Source organism: Engraulis encrasicolus, chromosome 1, assembly GCF_034702125.1.
Source record: "Engraulis encrasicolus isolate BLACKSEA-1 chromosome 1, IST_EnEncr_1.0, whole genome shotgun sequence".
NCBI lineage: Eukaryota > Metazoa > Chordata > Actinopteri > Clupeiformes > Engraulidae > Engraulis > Engraulis encrasicolus.
This window is the reverse complement of record NC_085857.1, coordinates 24,274,793-24,297,883: the sequence shown is the minus strand read 5'-3', so window position 1 is coordinate 24,297,883 and position 23,091 is coordinate 24,274,793.

Here is a 23,091-nt window from a genome sequence, read left to right as displayed (position 1 = left end):
GCATAGATGATGAGTCACACAGACTGGTAGTAGTAGTAGTGTTGTGGAAGTTGTGTGTGAGGGACACCTTCAGTGTGTGTGAATTGCAAGGGTGCGCCCCCCGAAGGGAGAGGTAGTGTGATGGAGTGACCATCACAAGAATTGTTGGTGCGCTGAAAGTCACATCAACAGTCCACTTATATAGTTTGTGGCATATGAGAATTGTAGAGTCCATAAATTAACCATTTAGAGTTACATATACTGTATTTATCTTTTCGTATGGGAGAATTACTCTGTCCTGTCACGCACACTTAAGAGAATGAAGTGAAGGTCAGTACTCTATAGATTTTTCTATCTTTATTCACCGTACATGTAAGCAAACAAAGAAAGCAAAATCTGAAGAGTACACACACGCACACACACACACACACACACACACACACACACACACACACACACACACACACACACACACACGCACACACACACACACACACACACACACACACACACACAGAAACACACACAAGGCTCACTCACCAGTACAGTTCTTCCATCTCCTATCGCTGTCATAGTTGGTGGTGGTGGCACACCATTCAGTGCCATTGTGGTTGCCTGTAGTGCAGTTGATGTAGCGGATGCCTCGGTAGATGAAGGGGAAAACGCATGGCTTGCAGCTCTCCACTATGCCTGGCAGATGAAGGAGAGAAAGACGCTCTCACTTAGCCTGGCTAATCCTGCTGCAAATCTCTTCCAGACTGTATAGTCTGGTTTTAGGCAAACCATCTAAAACAATGTCTCTAATATGGGACACATTTAGCCTTGCGCGCCATCCTACGTACTTTCGCCAAGACACTTGGCTCCGCACTACGTCTGGTAACTGTCTTCTGTGGAGCGATGTTGACCTGTAGAATTTGCGCCGATGTTCTGACAAACGGTCCTACATTGTAATTTCATCCTACGGTAGGATGTTCTGTCAGACATGTCTGCTAAACAGCCCTACATCGCCATAGATAGATGTCAGACATGTTTGTTCAACAACTTATAAGTTAAATCCTGATTTTTCCTGAAAATGTCCTTCCTGCTTCCTGCAATCGCGTCAGATCAAACAAAGTCCAGACCATGAATACGAAATGGAAATGGTAGTATTATGGGATGGTCAGGACCAGGCTAGGACACATTTGGACCAAAAGGCTTTGTCACAAGATTACAGTGGTGTTTATTTGTTTATTTTCTTGGATCCCAATTAGCTGTGGCAATGCCTAGCTACTCTTCCTGGGGTGCCCTGGTGTAATGAAGATCATTTTCAGTCTAAACTCAATTTCGACCAAATACTGTATGTAGATAGGCTACTGAACGTTGCCTTTGTAAGAAAGTATAGGCCTGGGACCTACATTTGAAAAGTTGCTGATGCTATAGGAGGTAAATCTCATCACAACCTGGGTTGAAACAAAAATTCCTAATTTGACACAATTGTGATTTAAATGTCTTAAACATAAGCACATACTGTACACTTACCTGAAGCAAGTGCATTTGTGATGAGGAAGAGAAAGACTGTGAAAAAAATACACATGCCGTGAGGAGGGGTGGGTGTGGATGAGGACAGATGTGAGGTTTACTGTACTGTATGTCGTGACACTGGCATGCAAATACACACACGCACGCACGCACGCACGCACGCACGCACGCATACAATGCAAATCCATACAATGGGTTTCGTGTACTTGAAATCTTAATTGTGCACACCTAGTACACAAACACACACGCACATTTGCAATATATCTAAACTTATAACACAGCTGTATGTGTTTGCACTTTGTACACAGTAAAAAACAGAGTTAATTCAACACTTTGAGGGGACCAAATACACTCTAGAATCAACTAAGTATTGCATCAACACAGATTTTGTGTGTGTGTGTGTTCATGCATATCCATGTAACTTTCGAATTCCTGGAAATCATTCAATTATCTGGATACAGCATGGCATTTTGCATCATTTGTAATATAAGATTAAAACGATTACATGAATTTACATAGTCAAATAAACCATAAGCTGAATGGTTTACTACCAATTGTACAACAACTATCACATAACCATCTTCATAAATGTTATGGTGTTCAATCATCACACACATACATAGCAATTATTGCATTGGTAGTTTTCTTTAAGGCTGAGCATGTAGGGTTGGGGCCAGAATTAGAACTATGCCGTCAAGAATTAGATTTTATCTTTTCAGTATAATATTTGGCTAAGTAACAAACTAATATTTAGAGGTCTGACCAAAATACGGTAAGTTTTGCGGCTAAAAGTGTAATTTCCCCAGTCATAATGAATACTTCAATTAATGGTGAAAAAGACAACATTGTTTTGCATCAAATACTCCACAAAAATGGAAATAAACTACATTAACTCATTTGCGCAGAGCCTTGGCTATGAACTTCTTGACACCAAAATGGCAATGACTTTGGTTACTTAAAACTCTCTCCATTGTCATAGCAACGTTGTTATGATGTAGCTGAGTGTTTTCAGCAAAGACTGAATCGGTCTGTCGACGGGCCCAGGGCTATAAGAGGCTGTAAAATGACATACAGTATCTTGAACCTCTACTCACCAGTAAGATGAAGAGCTTTCTTCATAGTCGAGATGTTCACACGAACACCTGACAAGAGTGTGGTGTGAAGACAGACACCTAAGTGTAACCCAGCGGGTGGAACTCAGGTATGTGAATAGGTGTGGAGTGAAGACAGTAATAGTCCCAGTATGTGAGATACAGGGATGGACTGAGACCAGTGTTGCCAGATTGGGCGGGTGCCCGCCCAATTGGGCTACTTTGGATGAGTGTCTGCGGGTAAAAAATGGGAAAAAATTGTCATTTGGCGTTTTTTTTCAGCCATTTTTGGCCCATAGAAGTCAATGTAATTTGTTGAATTTGGGCGGAATTTAGCGCAATTTGGCGGTTTTTGAGAAGCTTTTGGGCGGGATTTGGTCAGACACATCTGGCAACACTGACTGGGACCAAACAACAGCCCAGACATGTTTGCATAAACCAGCCCCTCATACAGTCCCTCTTCCTAAACACCCTATTGCTTGTGCTACAATATAATATGATGGTCCACTTTCTATAAATATATATATTTTAACCCCTTAAGACACGACATTGTAAATTAGCTGTTACCAGAATGGCAATGACCAAGTCGTAATGTATTACTAAAGGCCCCGTGCACTGTCATAGTAGTGTAGTACTATAGTAGTTAGCTTTCAATGTCTATTACAGTGTGCCACAGGAGGTACGGCGTGCATTAACCCTTCTGTTATCCTCAGATTTAGGTCACATCCGTGATCTTTGGGGTCATTTTGACCCCAGCCACTTAAATGTCAACAAAATCAGTATGCAAAAACGTTTGCACCGGTTTATGCCTCATATATTTACTGTTGCTCTGTTGGGGACATAAAAAAGCCCTTTAGATAAGTCCTAGCACCCCCACACACAGCCCACACACCAAAGAAATGAATCCATGACTAGGCGAAAATGTGCAACAACTGCCCAAAAGTTGCCTTGAATTAGTTTTGGCCCTCGTCCACATCATACATATTGTTAGTTATTAGAGCCCTAAATAAAGCAAAATGTTCTGTTCTAAATAACTCATGTTCATGTATTTGACATAATCTAGACAGATTGGAACATGTATTAGCAAAATATGGATGTTCCATTTATGTTTAATACACTTAAAATAATTTGGGGTCAAATTGACCCCAAGGAACACAGATGTAACCAAAACGTGTACAGCACTTAGGGAAAACATTTTTGTGGAAATTTCACTTTTTTCACATTGACCCCATATATTTAGGAAAAGTCATCAAAGATGAAGCAAGAGAATTGTGTACTTAATGTATTTTTCAGACGTTAAACCAGAGAGAATCTCTGGTTAAACTTTGAATGGGGTCAAATAGACCCCAAGGATAACAGGAGGGTTAAGGGGCGACAAGATGCACCAATGGGCCGCCCCATCTACGTAAATTGTGAGCTGGTGTATACATGGGGAAAAAACTCTCCCTGAGGACTGCCTTATTATGCCTTATATGCCAGATGACAAGTCCATCCCTGATAGAATAATCTGTAGGGCTGGAATTCAGGTGTGTTTTACAGGTGTGCATACGTACTTGCACAGGTGACGTCAGGCTCGCCGTTTGGACGGTTGGAAGCCAGAAGGCTAATTTCCAGGTAATAGGCGAATGTTATGCAAATGTATTTTTTCAGAGTAAGGCATACAAATTAGTTCAGATGAACCAGACACACACGTGTTTGTGTGTGTGTGTGTGTGTGTGTGTGTGTGTGTGTGTGTGTGTGTGTGTGTGTGTGTGTGTGTGTGTGTGTGTGTGTGTGTGTGTGTGTGTGTGTGTGTGTGTGCAATATTCCGTACAATAACTGCATGGAAGCATTCGGATTACTACACTGTATGGTACTGTATGCTACTATGTGAACAATGGTCTCCATTGATGTTGCGTAGCCTCTTTGTGCAGATGAGCCCACTGGTGGTTCTGTTCACTCTTTGCTAAGACTCCACTATGTCTCAACAGCACGGCTATAACATCACTAAGAGCCTTCGGCAACAGATTAAGACTTGGGCATTATAATTTTAGTGGCAATAACGTTAATACAAGGGTCATTAATATTAACAGTTGAATCCTAGATGGGCCTACTATCAATGTTGCTTTAAATCTTATACAAAATTGACCCGCTCCTTTCTGCTTCTCAGACAAATGGCAGCCTGGGGACACCAGGTGATGGTGAGGAGGGGTTTATGCGGAGATGACACTTAAGTAGGCTAGTGTTTGCCAGGGGTGCCACTGTCCCTTGGGCAAGTGTTTAAAAAAAGAAACAGCTAACATATTTCTTTTTTAATACTAACTGGGGGATTGACAGGTTTATGATTAGGTCAACGGGGCACTGGCAGGTAAATGGGTTACTTCAACTGTCACATCTCTGTACGATCTCGGTTATGGCAACAAATTAACCACGTAACCACATCCCCATACATATAGCCTAACAGACAAGAGACAAAGACAAGCACACAGAGGCAGAGCATTGACATCCCTCTGGCAGGTGTGTGTGCGTGTGTGTGTGCGCGTGCGTGCGTAGAGGTGTGGGTGCAGACTAACCTCCGGGTCTCTGGGCCAATAAGGGTCATATGGCCATTGGGAAACCAACCAATCTGGCAACTCAGACCCTATAAATAATATATAATTAAAAATAAAATAAAATAAAATAAAATGATAATAATAATAATAACAACAATAATAATAACCTATTTGTATAGCACGTGTCTGAACCAGAATTTGAATTTGTGGTCACACCGAAGCGCATTCATTTTATCCCGTTGAAATGGTTCTAGTCCCATCATAAACTTGAGCTTGAACTTGAAAAAAACTACAGAAACGGGGAGACTTGAATAACTGCTGCCCTGCTGTCAAAGTTCAATTCTCCTCCAATCGAGTTGTGCGCTGGTCTGACAAATGAATGATTAGAATCGATTGTTGACGGCTGTGTTTGCGCCAATCAACTAGCCTGATTATCATCGACTTTTGGGCACAGCCCGGCTACCAATCAACGGCTTTTACAAAAACGTTAAAAGCTCAACACACCTGTGCGAAGCAGGTAGGCTCGCTTACCATGATGCGCGCTGTTCATCCTAGCTTTGGTTGTGGCTTAAGCGTCCCGTTTCTTCGTGCAAGGCGGCTAATGAACAATTCGCCAAAAATGATGAAGCCCTCCCCGATCCCAACGCCACAGGTTTAAACTACACCGTAACTTCTAATGAACAATTCACTAATAATTCTGAACAGGTTTAAACTACACCTTAACTGTATACACCGGAGACGGCCCAGGTAGTAAAGTTTATCTGGCCCATTGTTGCCCCGATCCTTTTTTCGCGAGTGAAAACGATTCTTTGTCCGCGGCCCAATAATGGTCCTATTACCGTATGCCGACAGTGTCAGCTCAGTGTTGGCTCAGTTACTGCATGAGACTGACCGTTATTTTCTGTGTCGGCTGAGTGTTGGCTCGGTTACTGCATGAAGTGACAGTTATTTTCAGTGTTCTATGAAGTGTTGGCTGAGTCACGGTAACCAGTGTTCCAGCCGAGCCGACACTCAGCCGACAGTGCCGACATTCCGCCAAGATCGGACCAACTGTTCTTAACGGTTCTTGCTACCTGGGGGGACTTCGGCCGGAACGACAAACCTTGTCAGCGTGGTCCTCCATGGAACCGAGCGTGCCAGCGAGCTCATAAGGCTGAACGGAATCATGACGTCCTTTCGGCGTGGGTCGGTAAGTGTGCTGATGGCCCATGTGGGATTCATGTGTTTTCTCTGAAGCATCATTTATTTACCCTAGTTTTACAACTCCAATTGGATAAAGTTAACCTGTTTGGTTAAGATGTCAGATGCTGGCGGGCACCTCCTTTCCTTTCTGTGCAGGGGACCAACTGTATCTCACTCATTTCGTGAAGTATTCACAAAAAAAATAGCTTGATTTTCGTGGTGCATTCACGTTATTGCCCGCCTTTCGTAAAGTCTTCACGAAAATAATAGATTAATTTTCACGCTGCCTATCCACTTGAATTGCCCGACTGTTGCCTAGCGACCCACTAGTTTGATGCCCTTTCGGTAGCCTACCGTCACATGGTAATCAAACATTTCAAACAAGCAGTTTAGGGTTAGGTTTAGGGTTAAGGTTAGGGATAAGGTTAGGGTTAGGGTTAGGTTTAGGGTTAAGTAGGGTTAAGGTTAGGGTTAGGTTTAGGTTTAGGTTTAGGTTTAGGGGACATAAGGCGTAAGTACCGAAAGGGCGTCGAATTGGTGAGTCCCGAGTGTATCAGCAGTGTTCTGTCAGCACCCCCTCCCCGCCCCTGCAGACGTTAGTGAATAGGCAGCGTGAAAATTAATCTATTATTTTCGTGAAGACTTTACGAAAGGCGGGCAATAACGTGAATGCACCACGAAAATTACTACTCTATCTTTTTCGTGAAGACTTTACGAAAGGCGTGAGATAGGGCTCGATTGCAAGTAGGCCTATACATCATGGCATGATAAAGAAATGAAAACGCGTGCATTTGTGGGAACGCCTAGCCAATGTTTCTTGCCAAGATGCTAATTTGCAACACGGTCCCTGAAATTGTCTGCAAGTCCTTCCCCCCTTTTTTCTTAATTGACTAGGCGTACCATGCCTTCAGATCGCTTTGCGCACGCACAGGTGCATGGTTACATTCATGTCCTGTTTGTTTGTAATGTCTGCTTATGCATTGGGTGGTGAAAAATGTTTTTCATTCCTTTAGTACACATGGTTCATATAACCTAATCGCACAAATTAATCAGTATTCCCTGAGGTAGGCTTGTGTGCTGTGAGGTGATGTGTCACAATGACAATGGGAGTTGGAGTTTTGTATTATTTAATATATAATTTAATTAGGTAGTAGTTAGGTAGTAAATCTATAGAGCCTGGAATCCCCATTTTCCCTAACTCATCACCCCTGCAATATCCATCAGCCACTTCCTGTCTTAACTTAGCCACCTTGGGCCATTCAAAGAACATGTTGCATCAGGCTGTCTCTGATTTGCTCTCAATATCGCAGGTGCATCAGTTTCACGTGGATGTCTCTGCTCCCTTGGGGGACCTCATCATGATAGAGGTACATCACTACTTTAGAGCAAATTACTTCATTTTATTGTTCATTTTTAATGACTTTTTTGCCTATTGAATCCTGATGGTAGGTGGAGTACTACTTTATAGAGAATCACTACTTTTTAATTCATTTTTAAGGGCTTTCTTACAAAGATGCAAGATATGATGCAAGGAGATGTAATGTTGGGTTACATGATGCAGTTTGTTTTTACCCTACTGATGATGATGATGATGATGATGATGATGTATTATTAAAACTAAGGTGGATGGTGTCTTGTGGTCATTCAAACAGGTGCGGTCAACATTGTTGCTTTTTATTGACAACAAGTGGTTCTGCGACAAGATCATTGTGCAGACGTCTGCGGATGAAGAGTTGCTGTTTCCCCTCTACCGCTGGGTTCATGATGGAGAGCCACAGTTTCTAAGGCGTGCAACAGGTACCTTGTCAGGTTTCTTTCTTTCTTTTTCTTTCTTTCTTTCTTTCTTTCTTTCTTTCTTTCTTTCTTTCTTTCTTTCTTTCTTTCTTTCTTTCTTTCTTTCTTTCTGTCTTTCTGTGCATTTGATATTTTGTTTGGTTCCATAGACTTCCACTGCAACACTTAATATGTCTATATCCTACTGTTATGCACTGGTAAAACATAATGCACATTTTTTTCCCTCTATGTATTTCCATTGTCTAGTTTATCTACATATGAGCATTTTCCTGAAATGAGGTGGACTGTTCCTTTTATTGCCTTTCTTATTGAATATCATTCCTTTATATCTATGTCTTTGCATGGGATGGAGAGAAACGCTATGTCCTTGTATGACCTGATATGAAGAAACTGACCAAATAACCCAACTTGTTTTCACCAGCTTTGTTGGAGTCCCAGGATGTCAATCCCATAGGCAAGAGGCAAAGGAAGAAGGAGCTGAAAGATGCCCGCAACAAATACAGGTCAGGTCAGCTGATGAAATGGGGGTCCATGCATAGAGGTAGAACATAATACTAGGTGACCCTGCTCCCCTTTTCGTTTTCTGTGGCAACTATTTTTGGAGATAGACCTGCTATGGAAATGAATATGAATGGGGAAGGAGGCTCACATCTGTCAAAAAATGGCTTAATAATGTGATGTCCCTCAACACGCTGTACAAGGACAATAGTTGAAGTGTGTTGCTAAATATCTACATCGTCAGGGGTGTAGTGGGCGCGGTACACAGGGGTACGCAGTCCACCCATTTCTCCTGAGGTGAGATTTCAAAATTAAACATTCTGTCTGTGTTTGAATACAAAAAGGGGGTTGACATGGTAAGTTGCCTAATTAATTGATGATCTCACAAACCGCGTACCCCCACTTAAAAAATCCCCACTACACCACTGTACATAGTTAATCTGATTTTTAAATGTAAGCCTATTTTATTGACTTGTATGATATAAGTACATACAGTATCACGAAAGTGAATACACCCCTCACAGTTTTGCAGATTTTTGAGTATATCTTTTCATAGGAAAGCATTACAGAAATTTCACTTTGACACAATGATTAGTGACCTTTTAACAACATATTTAACCGCTTAAATTTCTTGTTCACTCAAAATAAAACAAAATACAGCCATTAATGTTTGAACATGTACTCACAAAAGTGAGTACACCCCAGATTAAAATCCGGTAGAGAAGGGGCTGTGTTGGCTCGAATCGTCTCGAAATGAAACGAAATGAAAAGGGATGACAAGGGAGGTCATCAGTGTGCGTTTCAACCTTTCTTTGCATTGAACTTTTACATTTTGAGTCTGCATCTGTCTTAAATAGATTGGTGTGAGATTTGAATGCAATCCTATGGAGAATATCATGATCTGCTTCAGTAGTCACAGTGCATGTTGGCATGCATGTTTCTTTTAGGTGTATTTCAGATTGCCAATGTTGACAGCATTCATGCATCCCCAAACCATGTCAGTCCCACTACCATGCTTGGCTATTGAGAGGATACACCTTTTTTGTAAAACTCACTTGTTTACCACCACACATGCTTGACACCATCTAAAGCAAATTTGTTTATCTTGGTCGCAAGAGAGATGAACAGACCAAGGATATGGATCACTGGAACCATGTCGTGTGATCTGAAGAGACCAAGATAAACAAATGTACTTTAGATGGTGTCAAGCATGTGTGGTGGTGAACAAGTGAGTTTTACAAAAAAGGTGTATCCTCTCAATAGCCAAGCATGTGCATGTGAACTTGCTCGTTGATTTTAGTATTCAAATTCGGGCATTAGAAGTCTGGCACTGGGATCAGTAGCACTGTACAGTACAATCTCACAATGTGATGCTGAAAAGTGATCTCGCTGAGGGTGTTCTTCAGTATCATGAATGTGATTGGGATATTCAGCATCTAGTCTTTGCATATGCGCATGTAAACACCACCTGTTTAATTATCCAAAATTAGCCCTTCCTCCGATGGGAACTGGGATATTGTGCCATGTAAACACCTTGTTCTGGAGACTGAAGATTCTTAGAGAATGTTGTTTCTGGTAGCCAGGCCAAAAATGGAGACCGCATCACACGGTCAAAGTGATACTAGTAGCCTAACTTTTCTGCATGCATAGGTCTGTACGAAACATCGCTTGTTGGTTACAACGGCAGGGCTCGGGGGGCACCATGTCTCGAACTGAACATTAGATCAATAAGTCATGATTCTCCTGTGAAAATGCTTGCGGCGTGATAATGTAAAGGGAAAATAAATGGCATCATAACCGTTTGGCGACTGGTTCAACTCCAGTCATTTTGCAACCTTATCCCAACACACAGACACACACTAGGCTAATCTTGGTTATGTTATGGACTCTTGGCATGGCACACCACCAAAGGCATTGTTTCATTTCATTTTAGTATTCAGGCATCGGAAGTCTGTCCACCACAGAGCTGCTGAAGCGAGCCACAGCTGCCCTGACCTACAGCTCCCTCTGCCTGCCTGACGACATCAGAGAGAGAGGCCTGGGGACGGTGCCCAACTACTACTACAGAGATGACGGACTCAAACTGTGGAAGAGCATCCACAAGTATGGCTTCACTAACTACAGACACCCAATCAATGTGTTGCAATATGTTCTTATGTAATATGATTTATAGCTCACAAGAGGGCGTAGGCGGCTTCAAATGCAATATTTTGAATGCCAACTTACCCAGGGAATTACTGGAAGCCAAAGATTGACTAGTAATAAAAAAAAGTAGACGGGACAACATAAAAACATGAAGTCCACTTCCGGGGCGCTCCCTCGCGTGCGACCCAGCAGCCTGTGTCTCTGTCTTTCAATGTTTGGAACTGCTTAAACTCTTTTTAAAAGTTAATTTCGCGTATGAGTGTGTACTGTCAGTGATGTTCAGCCATGCAAATTATGGGAACTATCTTGGAGCTTTTTGTGCTCTTCCTCTCGGCATCGCTGCTACTGGGTTCCCCTGCCTGTTTGGAAGCAGGTGGACGCGGGATTACCGGGAGATACAGCAGAGAGTTTCTCCTCTCCTTGCGGACTTCAACCTCCGGGATTATTCCTGATACCATCCCGGGGGCGCTGCAGTATAAACCGCCGGCTCCGAGGCTTCGGAAGAGGGGGAAGAGAGGCGGACTACGCCGGAGACTCAAAACTTTTCGGTTGGACAATCGCCACAAGTTACCACCGCTTCCCACTATACTGCTGTCAAATGTGCAATCCATCCGCAACAAGATTGACGAACTGGAATTATGGACTAAAACCAGAGGGGAGATCAGGGATTCGTGTTTACTCGCTTTCACGGAATCATGGCTCACTGGCCAAGATCGAGACGAGGATCTGTCAATAAGTGGGTTTGGAAGCCCAATTCGCCTTGACAGATCATCGGAGACGACTGGGAAAAGCAGAGGAGGAGGGGTGTGTTTTTATATTAATGAGCGGTATTGCAACATCATCACGGTCAGGGAAAAAATCTGTACCGCCGACATAGAACTGCTTTCCATCTCACTCCGCCCCTTCTACCTTCCGCGTGAGTTTCAACAACTTTTTTATACACTGGTGTATATTCACCCACGCGCAAATGGAGTAGCATCCAACTGCAGTTTGCAGAAGTGGGCAGGTCTGGATTTCTGAGATCCCGCCCCTCCCATTTTGGATCTCGCCCCTCCTATTTTTCCTATTATAGTAGTCTGTACAGTCCCACACCATCCCGACGTCACCCTATTTGAGAATTTGCGCCAAATGTCTTCTCCGGCGAATGCATAGTCTAGAACTACACTATTCTATGCACACAGCTTGTATCGTGTCTCGTCGTTTGGAGTGCTAAATAAATGTATTTACTGGACGGATCATTCATCAATCATAATAGGATATTCGATGGCGGTAGGCCCAAGTGTAGCACACCAGCATACATTGATGACTCTTAGAGCTGCTTTGGACAATAATAATGCCTATGTAGGCTAATTGCGGTGTGAAGTGGTTTGTATTAGGCTATGTCTCGTCGTTTGTTAAGTAAATATATTTACTAAACACTGGACATAGAATCATTCGTCAATCATAATAGCGCACCATATTTGAGAAATGGACCCAAATTATCTGGCGAATGCAGTAGGCTTATTCTATGCACACAGCTTGTTATCGTGTCTCGTCGTTTGAAGTGTTAAGTAGGCCTAAATATATTTAGACCTACTAAACACTGGACATAGAATCATCCATCAATAGCGAATGCGTTACCCTGTATTCTAGGGAGATTGTATCGTGTCTCGTCGTTTGGAGTGTTAAGTAAATAGGCCTACATTTACTAAACACTGGGCATAGAATCATTCATCAATAATAGTGAATGCGTAGTTGGCTACACTGTATATATATGCACACAGCTTGTATCATGTCTCGTCGTTTGGAGTGCTAATTAAATATATTTAGCCTACTAAATATATTTAATTTTCATTTTCCACGTTCCAATTGCATGAGTGTTTATTTCCATTTACATAGAATAATTTGTCCTTGACCTTACTTTCTCTTTCATAGTAAAGGAGAAGATTGAAACGGTCTCTGCAACTGCTTTAGGTTCCATTGATTTAATGATAATGTTAAGCGCTGTTAGACGGTTAAAAACAAAAGTTTAATGCTAAATGTGTCAGGGTGTCAGTTTGTAAGCGGGGCAGATGCACGAAAGATAGGCCTACCAAAGGCTACTGCAATGGCCTGCTCAGAGTCCAGTCCCCAATCCTAAAGAGATTGTGGCGACAGCATCCAGGCTTTGGGACTTTGAAGAATGTGCTCATGCTTTTAAATGATGGGTAGGCCTATGTTTAATTTCGAGCGGATCACACATGGAGTAGCCTAATTCGCCACTGCATAGGCGTTTTACTTTAGTTTTCTTGTAGTAGCCTACCCATCTTTCAAATTTTAGAAACTGGCACCAAATACCTGGTCTTCAAACTAAGATACTAAGAAGAGACACTTAATATTAATTCAAATTAGACCCATGCCTTAACAAATAGGCCTACTAGGCTACATGTAGCTTATATTAGCTAATAATAATAATAATAATAGCTTATATTAATTTCCCTCGGGATTAATAAATTATACTAAACAGGGTCGCGTGCTGTTCATCGCGCGGTTCACTCAAAGCTCCCCGCTCGTGTTTCCTACACTCACCAAACCATTATACATTAGTGGAGTAGAGAGAGTGGATCTACGATTTTATTTGTGAAAACTCTGCGTCTCTGCTCTGCACGGTGCAGTGACTCCCAGAGCTATTTTTCTTCCCATGTAGAAGCTTAGCGCTGCCGCTGAATGACAAGGGGGAGGCACTCGATGTGCTCAGGGGGGAGGAGGAAGATGTGCTCAGGGGGGAGGAGGGAGATGTGATCCAGACCTGCCCCCCGCCCTGCACACTGCAGTTGAACATACTTGCGCAAATGCAGCAGCGGCTGCTCAGCTGATTGCAGACACAACGCACAAACTGGATGAAATCTGCCCTGACGCACCCAAATTCATTTTAGGGGATTTTAACCATTGTGACTTGAGTAGGACTATGAGGACTTATGAGCAATATGTGACTTGCGCTACAACACAGAAAATGACGTCTATTGATCTGTGTTATGGGTCAGTAGGTGGGGCTTACAGTTCCGTACCCATGCCTTCCTTGGGAGCTTCCTACCACAACAGCGTTTACCTTGTACCAGTGTACAAACCCTCTTTCAGACGCGTGGAGCATGAAGAGAGAACTGTGAAAGTCTGGTCAGAGGATAGTATTTCCTCACTTCAAGCGTGTTTTGAATGCACGGATTGGGAGTGCTTTCAGGAGGGGTGTGATAACATTGATGAACTTACAGACATTGTATCATCTTATGTCACATTCTGTGAGGATATGGTTATCCCCACTAAGACAACGGTCAGCTATCCGAACAATAAGCCATGGGTGACGAAAGAACTGAAATCTGTCATCAACAAGAAAAAGAGGACGTTCTATACTGGGGACATTTGGGAGATCAAAGCAGTGTCCAAAGAAGTAAAAAATGAGATCAGGAAAGCTAAAATTAAATACAAAAGGAAAGTAGAAGAGCAATACAGTGGGGGGGATCTTAGAGCTGCCTGGCGGGGAATTAAATCAATGGCATCTTTAAATCAACAAGCTGAAAGGAGAGTGCCTATTTCTGTTCAAGGGGTTGAGTCATGTGACCTTCCTGATGCATTTAATTTATTTTACTCACGTTTTGAATCATCTGACTTCTCTGACAACATTTCTATGCTGAAAAACACTTTGGTTCCTAACAATGACATAATGATTCCTCAGGAACAAGTAACATCCTTGTTTAAGAAGGTCAATATTAGGAAGGCTGCTGGTCCCGATGCTGTTAGTGGGCGCACATTACGCTTCTGTGCAGACCAACTAAGTGGAGTTTTCACCTGCCTCTTCAATATGTGTGCAAAAGAGGGCCATATTCCCCATATATGGAAGAGCTCCACCATAATCCCACTAGCTAAATTAAGTAAACCCAAGGAGTTGAAAGATTTTAGACCAGTAGCTCTTACATCCTTGGTGATGAATGAAAAAATTCTTAAAGCTGACATGTTGTCCTTGGTCACTGGAAAACTGGATCCATTACAGTTTGCTTATCAAACTGGTAGAAGTGATGCAAAACTTTGTTTATTTTAGATGCAGTATATAAACACTTGGAGAAGCCTGATGGGGTCGTGACTAACTACTACATGTCCAATGAGACAGTCAGTGATGATGCAGAGCTTCAGAACTGGATAAGTGAAATTTTCTCCAAAGGATTCATGGGCAGGAATCAAACAGGTACGTCCGATTTCCCAAATGGTAACCCTGAGGCGTAGCCAAGATGGCCGCCGAGTGAAAGGACTTAAACTAAATGACTTTGGCGCAAACCTCCGCCCAGAAAGCTGCTTGATGGAACATTTGACTGTTACACCCCAAGTCTTTCTGCCTTCTTTTGGTGGAGTCCCCGCAATTCAATTTCTGGTCACTAGGTTGTCTAGATGTATAGCCCAGCAATGGTGAAGAATTTTTTTTCAAAAGTCCTGGTTCCAGTTTGTGATCCGGATCACCACCAGAATTTAATCACGTGTTCCTTGGGTCATTATCAACAACTCCACAAAGTTTCGTCCAAATCTGTTGATTTTAGTTTTTGAGTTATGCGACGAGCGGACGGACTTGGCGTTGACTAAAAATGGGAGACATTTGGACCATAAGGCCTATAGTTTTGGAGATACTGTTACAGTATGTCAAATTTGCCTTAACTACAAAATCCAACTACAAAGCCTTTGAAGGCCGTTCCCCCTCAGTTGTAGCAGAGATTCTTTAAGTATATAGAGATATGCCAACATAATAGGTTTCTATGGGCACCTAACATGACCAGGTTCCGGTCTGCCTAAAGGGGCGTGTCATAATGCTCCTAGCATTGAATAGAACAGTCCTTAGGTCTGCCTAAAGGGGAATTTCCCCCCAATAATAGAACCCGGAAACAATGGGCCAATGGAGCCTCTCTCTCTCTCTACTCTCTCTGGTTCTACTGTTAGTTGCTGCGCTTCGCCTTTTGTAGGCCAGTATTATACTCTTTTGACTGGCCTCTTCATCTCTTCCCCACAGCGTCCACTGGGCTACTTTCCCGAGGAGCTGTTTGGAGAGGAAGAACCGCAGAGACTCATCAAGGCCTTTCAGTCTGACCTGAAGGCGCTGTCTGGCGCCATCGACAAGCGGAACGACCAACTCGAGCTGCCTTACACTCCTTTGCACCCCAGGAACATTGTTAACAGCATCTCGATTTGATCTTATTAAAACATGCATTTTGCACATGTGCATTTTTTATTTCTTTGAATATTACTTATACCCTTAAAATAGATGTTCTAAATGTACTCGCAGGAAACGTGTATAGTTCTATTGCAAGGTATTACCAAAATAATATGAATTTGAGGGTCAAAAGGCATTTGTGGGAGTATTGCCCAATGTGGCCAGCCACAAGAAAACGGGGCACAAGTAAGCCTGGGTGAAAATGAAGGGGGGGGAATCCGTTTTTTTCTTTAGAAGGGCAAGCTTTGTATTTTCTCTGGAGAAGAGGAACTTCCAGACCTTAAATACATTTTCTACTGTTAACACATTCAAAATGTCACAGGTCTCCCCAGGTTTCCATGTGTCTATTATTTTAAAGTTTTAAATCACTCACTATGCCCCTGGTCCCAGTTACTACCTGTATTATCATGCCTAGGGACAAATATGCAGTTTCAAGGTCATTGCAGGAGACGCCCTATAGAAGGTCTTGGGAGGCCATATACGTATTCTGCTTGCAAGGGTGGGATTCAAAGTTCTCTAAGGGTCATTCCACGCCAAATCTCCGAATCATCCCGCACGACCACCTCAGATTTGGCAGAAAAAAATCAAGGAGGTTCACAAACGTCCCAATAGGAAAAGTGCAAAATTATAGCTCTCAACTCCTCATAGTTTTGTCATTAAAAATGTTTATGTCAGGTACCCCCCTGACTCGTTTGGAACAGACTTCTCAGAGAGCCCACTTTCAGATTGCCGTATCCAAAAAACTGCTTTAAGTAGGTCCTTACAAATTTCAAAGGGTAACATTTGGAACATGTACTTGTGAAATGTGGATTTTCACACATCCTCTTGTCATTTACCACCGTTTTCTGGGGGCTTAAAGTTGCTTGGAAAATTCTCACCTTTGAATTTGTGGGCATCTTTGAAGGACTGTGGTAAGCGCAGTTTTAAAGACAGAGGTTTGATATGGACAATGTATTTTCCCAACCATTCTGTGCATGTTGTGTTGAAAGACTGATCTTCTGCGATGAACAGTTTAGAAGATATGAAGTCTTTAAAATGGAAAAACTGAAACTTGGTGCCATCTTTGCCATGTCATTAAAAAAAATGTCACGACTCACCACCATATTATCAACAGTTTTGGAAAGATTAGATGTCTGTTCTTAACATATCCAAAAACTGTGATGGTATTCTGCCTCATTTGGTCACAATGATTTTTCAAAAAGCCACTGTTGGGTGACTTTCATAGCTCCTATGAAAAATTGATATTAGTGGCATCTTCGCCATGTTATACAAAAGAAATGACAGAACTCACCACTATGACATTTACAGTTTTAGAAAGACTCAATGTCTGTTTTTAACATATCCAAAAACTGGGGTGGTGCTCTGTCTCATTTTTTAAGAATGGACTTGTAAAAACGGCTGTGTGACATCTGCAGCTTGCTGCTCTATTGAGGTGGGGCCCCTGCTCTGATCTTTGCAGGCTACATGGGGGCCCTATCTACCAGTATTTGCCATGAGGCTCTATGTGCAATTGTTCCGCCACTGTGAATGACTTGAGCAATTTGAGTCAGACATTTTTGATACAAGATATTTGACTTGAGCATTTTCGACACACTCAATATAATACGGCAAAAAAGTAAAAGTGGCTGTTGACAGAGGTTTTTTTTCAGCTTTTTCTGTAACTACATTCCAGTAAATCAAAGGTTATAGACGTGTGTAAACTTCATCTTCAGGCACTGAAAACCAAATACCGGAATAAAGTGATGAAATGTTGAATCACTGAAACATCCCCGTAGATCTTGAAACAAGTACATCCTGACTATCACCACATCTCAATGCTTTTTATTACAATTCATAACGATCTTTAATAACTTGTTTACCAATTTTGATGCAGTTCTGAGGTCTGCAGTGGATTATTTCAGATTGTGTATGAGATATTACCTTTTATCATGTGATTATTCTTTCTACATTTGATTTGTGTTTCACATCATGTATACATGTATGTCCATTTATACAAACTTATCACGGTTAATGTTGATCATCATAATCATTAATACTTGCATTACTCAGCTCTGAGACAGAGTTGGCCCTTGATGAACATTTAGTCAGTCTTGCAGTGGTCTAGCACCATGCTCAGGGTAGCTCAGTCATGGTGATTGGAGGGGCAGGACAGCTGTTTAGTCAGGTTACCTCCCTACGAACAGTCTCCTCCTTTTGTATCATCACTGTTTTTTCTCTTCTCCATGATCATAAAAGTGTCCCACCCCCCCCAAAAAAACCATGACAAAGGTGACCTGTTCATAGAACTTGGCCCCGCCCCAGTCCTAACCATGACCGAGGAACCTAGCGCTTTGTATTGGTTCATGGCAAAGGTCTGTGAGTTTGATACATACCTCTGTAAACTGAACAAAGTTGCAGAAGTGATGGGAAACTGGAAATGTACCAAAATGAAAAATGTCAATATATCAAAGTGTCTTTCCAACTAAGAGAAATTTGTCAAATAAAATTGTATGCTGATATAGAGCTTGGCTAACATCCTGTATCAAGACTATGTGTTAACAATGCTACTTTACCAATCAGAATGATTCAATTAATTTATCACTACTGCAATTCAAGACTTACTTTACGGTATAATAGCAAAATGTTAACTCCTACAGTGTTGAGGTTTAAACACATGGCCATAACCTTTAATTCACAAACATTTAGTTACCAAAAAAATTAGTTACCTTAAAGCCAAAAGAAAAAGAAAAATAATAATGGTATATAAATCACTCAACTGTTTCTTATTGTGTGCTTCAAAAATACTCAATTCACATTTCTTGTATCAAAAATGCCCAAGTCAAACTGCCTGTCATTCACAGTGTCAGCTCAAATAGATTGGCACCCAAAAGTCTGCAAAGGTCATGATTATGGCCCCTACCACAAATTCAGGAGGGCCCTGGACAAATGCCCTGCTTGTCCCCCTGTAGCTCCGCCCCTGGTAATTCATGTGACTTAGGCATTTTCACAGGAGCTGCTGATGTAACAGCAAAGGGTTTTTCAAGAGTCATTACAAGACATTGATGCAGAACACCATCCCAGTTTTTGGATATGTTACAAACAGACATCCTATCTTTCCAAAACTGTTCAGTTCATTGTGGTGATTGCTGTCATTGTTTTGGTATAGCATGGCAAAGTTGCCCCCCAATATCAGGTTTTCATAGGAGCAGTGGAAGTCACACAACAAACAGTGGGTTTTTAAAAAATCATTGTGACCAAATGAGGCAGAATACCATCACAGTTTTTGGATATGTTAAGAACAGATATCTAATCTTTCCAAAACTGTTGATAATATTGTGGTGAGTCGTGACATTTTTTTTAAATAACGTGGCAAAGATGGTACCAAGTTTCAGTTTTTCCATTTTAAAGACTTCATATCTTCTAAACTGTTCATCGCAGAAGATCAGTCTTTCAACACAACATGCACAGAATGGTTGGGAACATACATTGTCCATATCAAACCTCTGTCTTTAAAACTCCACTTACCACAGTCATTCAAAGATGCCCACAAATTCAAAGGTGAGAATTTTTCAAGCAACTTTAAGCCCCCAGAAAACGGTGGTAAATGACAAGAGGATGTGTGAAAATCCACATTTCACAAGTACATGTTCCAAATGCTACCCCTTGAAATTTGTAAGGACCTACTTATAACAGTTTTTTAGATACTGCAATCTGAAAGTGGGCTCTCTGAGAAGTCTGTTCCAAACGAGTCAGGGGGGTACCTGACAAAAACATTTTTAATGACAAAACTATGAGGAGTTGAGAGCTATAATTTTGCACTTTTCCTATTGGGACGTTTGTGAACCTCCTTGATTTTTTTCTGCCAGATCTGAGATGGTCGTGCGGGATGATTCGGAGATTTGGCGTGGAATGACCCATGTGTGATCGACGGGGAAATGCGAGGGGGGTCGGAAAATAGCTTTGATCAGTCCATTACAGCCCAGTCAAAAGTGTTTGCGTTCCCAGCCCCACAAGCCGCCCGGAAGGGGTGGAGACTTAGGTGCCCCATGTGACCTGTATCTTTAGTGAAAGAAGGCAAAGCTTCTGTCAAATGTCTGATAAAGTGGTCCACATAGGTTGACAGATTGGATGTAATAGAACCAATACTGGCCACTATTGGTCAGCCTGGCGGTTGATCAAGATTCTTGCTTATCTTGGATAAAGTATAAAAAGTTGGAATAACCGTGTGTTCAATGCGTAAAAAGTCATGTTCTTTTCTGGAGATGTCTCCTTTTTCAAACAATTCATCAATGGTTTCAAAAATAATATTCTTAAAATGTTGTGTTGGATTGTGGTTGTGGTATTTTTTCATAAAACATTTCGTCAGCTAACTGTCTTAAGCATTCTTTTACATAATCAGTTTTGTTCATTACCACCGTAGCTCCACCCTTATCTGCTGATTTTATGACAATAGACTCATCTTCTTTTAGATCCTTCAAAGCGTTTCGCTCCTCTTTTGTCAGGTTTTTGTATTGTAATCTCTGTTTTTCTTTGAGATATTTGTGATGCGATCTGGGAAAACCCGTCGGATGTCGCGCTGGCTGTTTCTCAGGAAACAGCGAAAATAAGTCGAGAAGCAATGTTTTCCTGAAATCGGTTTTTCATTAAATTATTGTTGTTTAACATCTTGTCTATCATCTCTGAAAATATTTGGTCTGAAATCGCTGTTTTAATGTGTTAAAATTAAGATTGAAATGGCCCGATGTGTGGTGAGAAGGGAGGCAGCCGTGAGCAGTCTGCCTGCGCAGCCAACGTGCTGACTACGCTTGTAGCGCAGGGGCGCGCGAGGTTGAGGGAAAGACATCAGAGCTTGTAGACTTGAAGGCTCAGAATTTACACATGTGTAGGCCTATTCACTGACTCATTGTCAGCGCCTCTGAGCAGTTGAAAACGCCTTCTGTCTCGATGAAGCAGAGTTTTCCCTCAAGTTATAGGCCCGAACAATGAATACAAACAGTAGGCAACACCTCTCCGTGGATCGGAGGCCGCCGAGCCCTGTGCTTATCAACTCCAGCCGCATGTGCCTCTTGCAGTTTATCACTACAACTGCGATTAGGCTACTAAACGGCACTGGAATGTAGATTTCATTTTTTGATTGGATAGCTCACATGCAAACCTTAAACTAAAGCGCCCGTGTGATTTATCTATTAGGAAAAAATTAATTTACTGCGCTGTGTCCTACTTGTTGTCATAATAAACGGTGCTGAATTGAAAGATGTAGATGTGGTCAAGACAGGGCTTGTTAGGTTTCTGTAATTTAAAGACGCCTCATCGGATCATCTCAGATGTGGAAGATTAAAATACTTTTATTTAGAACCGTGCCCAATGAATGTGTTCAGCTAACAAGTCTTCAGCAGTCCGTTTCCAGAGTCTGAGATACTGTCAGTCATTTACCGCGACACACCGGACAGATGTGGAAGATTAAAATGCTTTTATTTAGAACCGTGCCCAATGAATGTGTTCAGCTAACAAGTCTTCAGCAGTCCGTTTCCAGAGTCTGAGATACTCGGTGACATTTAACTGTCAGTCATTTACCGCGACGCACCGGACAGTATAGAAGAGCGCGATGAAAAACTTTTCTCCTCTCTATTTTTGTGCTGCCTGCTGCAGAGGGTCAAAAGTGGTCTTGTAGGCCTACTATTCCGAGGCAGCGCATGGCGAAAAGATTCATTCTTTTGCCGCGCTGGTACACACTTTGTCATAATACGCTGTGCTGAATTGAGTGTCGTGGTTTTGGTCAACTGGTTTCCTAACACTGTAGAAGCGTCACTGGATCATCTCATATGTTGAAAAAAAGTATAGGCTACTTATGCATTTATGTCTTGCCTCACTAATGGGTTCAGTAAAGACATCTTCAACAATCAATTTTCAAAGTCAAACTGAGATGCACCGGTGACTTTCACCCCAGTCTTTCAAATCACCTAATTCATTTCAAGCGATGCGCGAGACGGTGAAGAAGACAAGCGCGGAGAAAACCCTTTCTCTTCTGTTATGTCTGTGCTGCCTGCGGCAGAGGGTAAACAACCAAGCGGTCTTCACCGCCCTGTGTAGCCTACTACAAGTATTCCGAGTATTTCAAATCACCTAATTCATTTCAAGCGATGCGCGAGATGGTGAAGAAGATAAGCGCGGAGAAAACCTTTTCTCTTCTGTTATGTCTGTGCTGCCTGCGGCAGAGGGTAAAAAAACAAAGCGGTCTTCACCGCCCTGTGTAGCCTAGGCCCTACTACAAGTATTCCGAGGCATGATGTAGGCTATGTTTGTTTTTTGCGTGCAGCTGGTGTTTTGGAATCGCGCAAAACCATATTTTACCTCCGAGCAGAGAGCTCATTGCACTTTTCCGAGACACCTGAAAAGTTTTTGCTGATATTTTCGCTTCATACCCGAAACAGTGAAATGGCTGGTCCAATAGGCCTACACATCATTCGTTTCTTTACCCGATGGAATGCTTTAGGAACCTATTTAAAAATGGCAAAAGTTAGGCAGTAAATTACGAATAGGCTACATGACTGGACAGAGGACCCAGTGAAGCATTCCCTTTTCTCTTGTTTGCGGCTACATGACTATACATGACGAATCAATGAATAGACAATTTAATTTGAAATGATTCTATATACACAGGCCACTATGTAGCTTATAGACGACCCGCAGTTAGCCAGCATTTTGGGTGTCTCTGGGAGAAAAAAAAAAAAAAAACAGGCCTATAGGCCTAGTGAAAAATAATGAAATTACATTCGTTAGCCAGCAGTTTGGGGGTCTGGGAGACCAAAAAAAAAAACATGGAAGACCCCATAGGCCTATAGTGAAAAGTAATGAAATTACATTCATTCAGCCGATTTGAAATTAACAGGCATGTGGTAGGTAGTGTTTGATGAGTAGCCTTCTGTTATTTACTATAATAATAATAATAATAATAATAATAATAATAATAATAATAATAATAATCTGAATATCAAAACCAAGTGCAATGTGCTAGTCCTACTCTTGGTGTGTTGCATCAAACAATATTTTTTTCCAGTGTTTTTTTGTCCTCAGAAGTAGTGCCATTGGATTACAAATTTACTGAAGATAAATAAATGAGATTAATGAATTCTTTAAAAGTTGCTTTCATTCCGGTATTGCTTCTGAG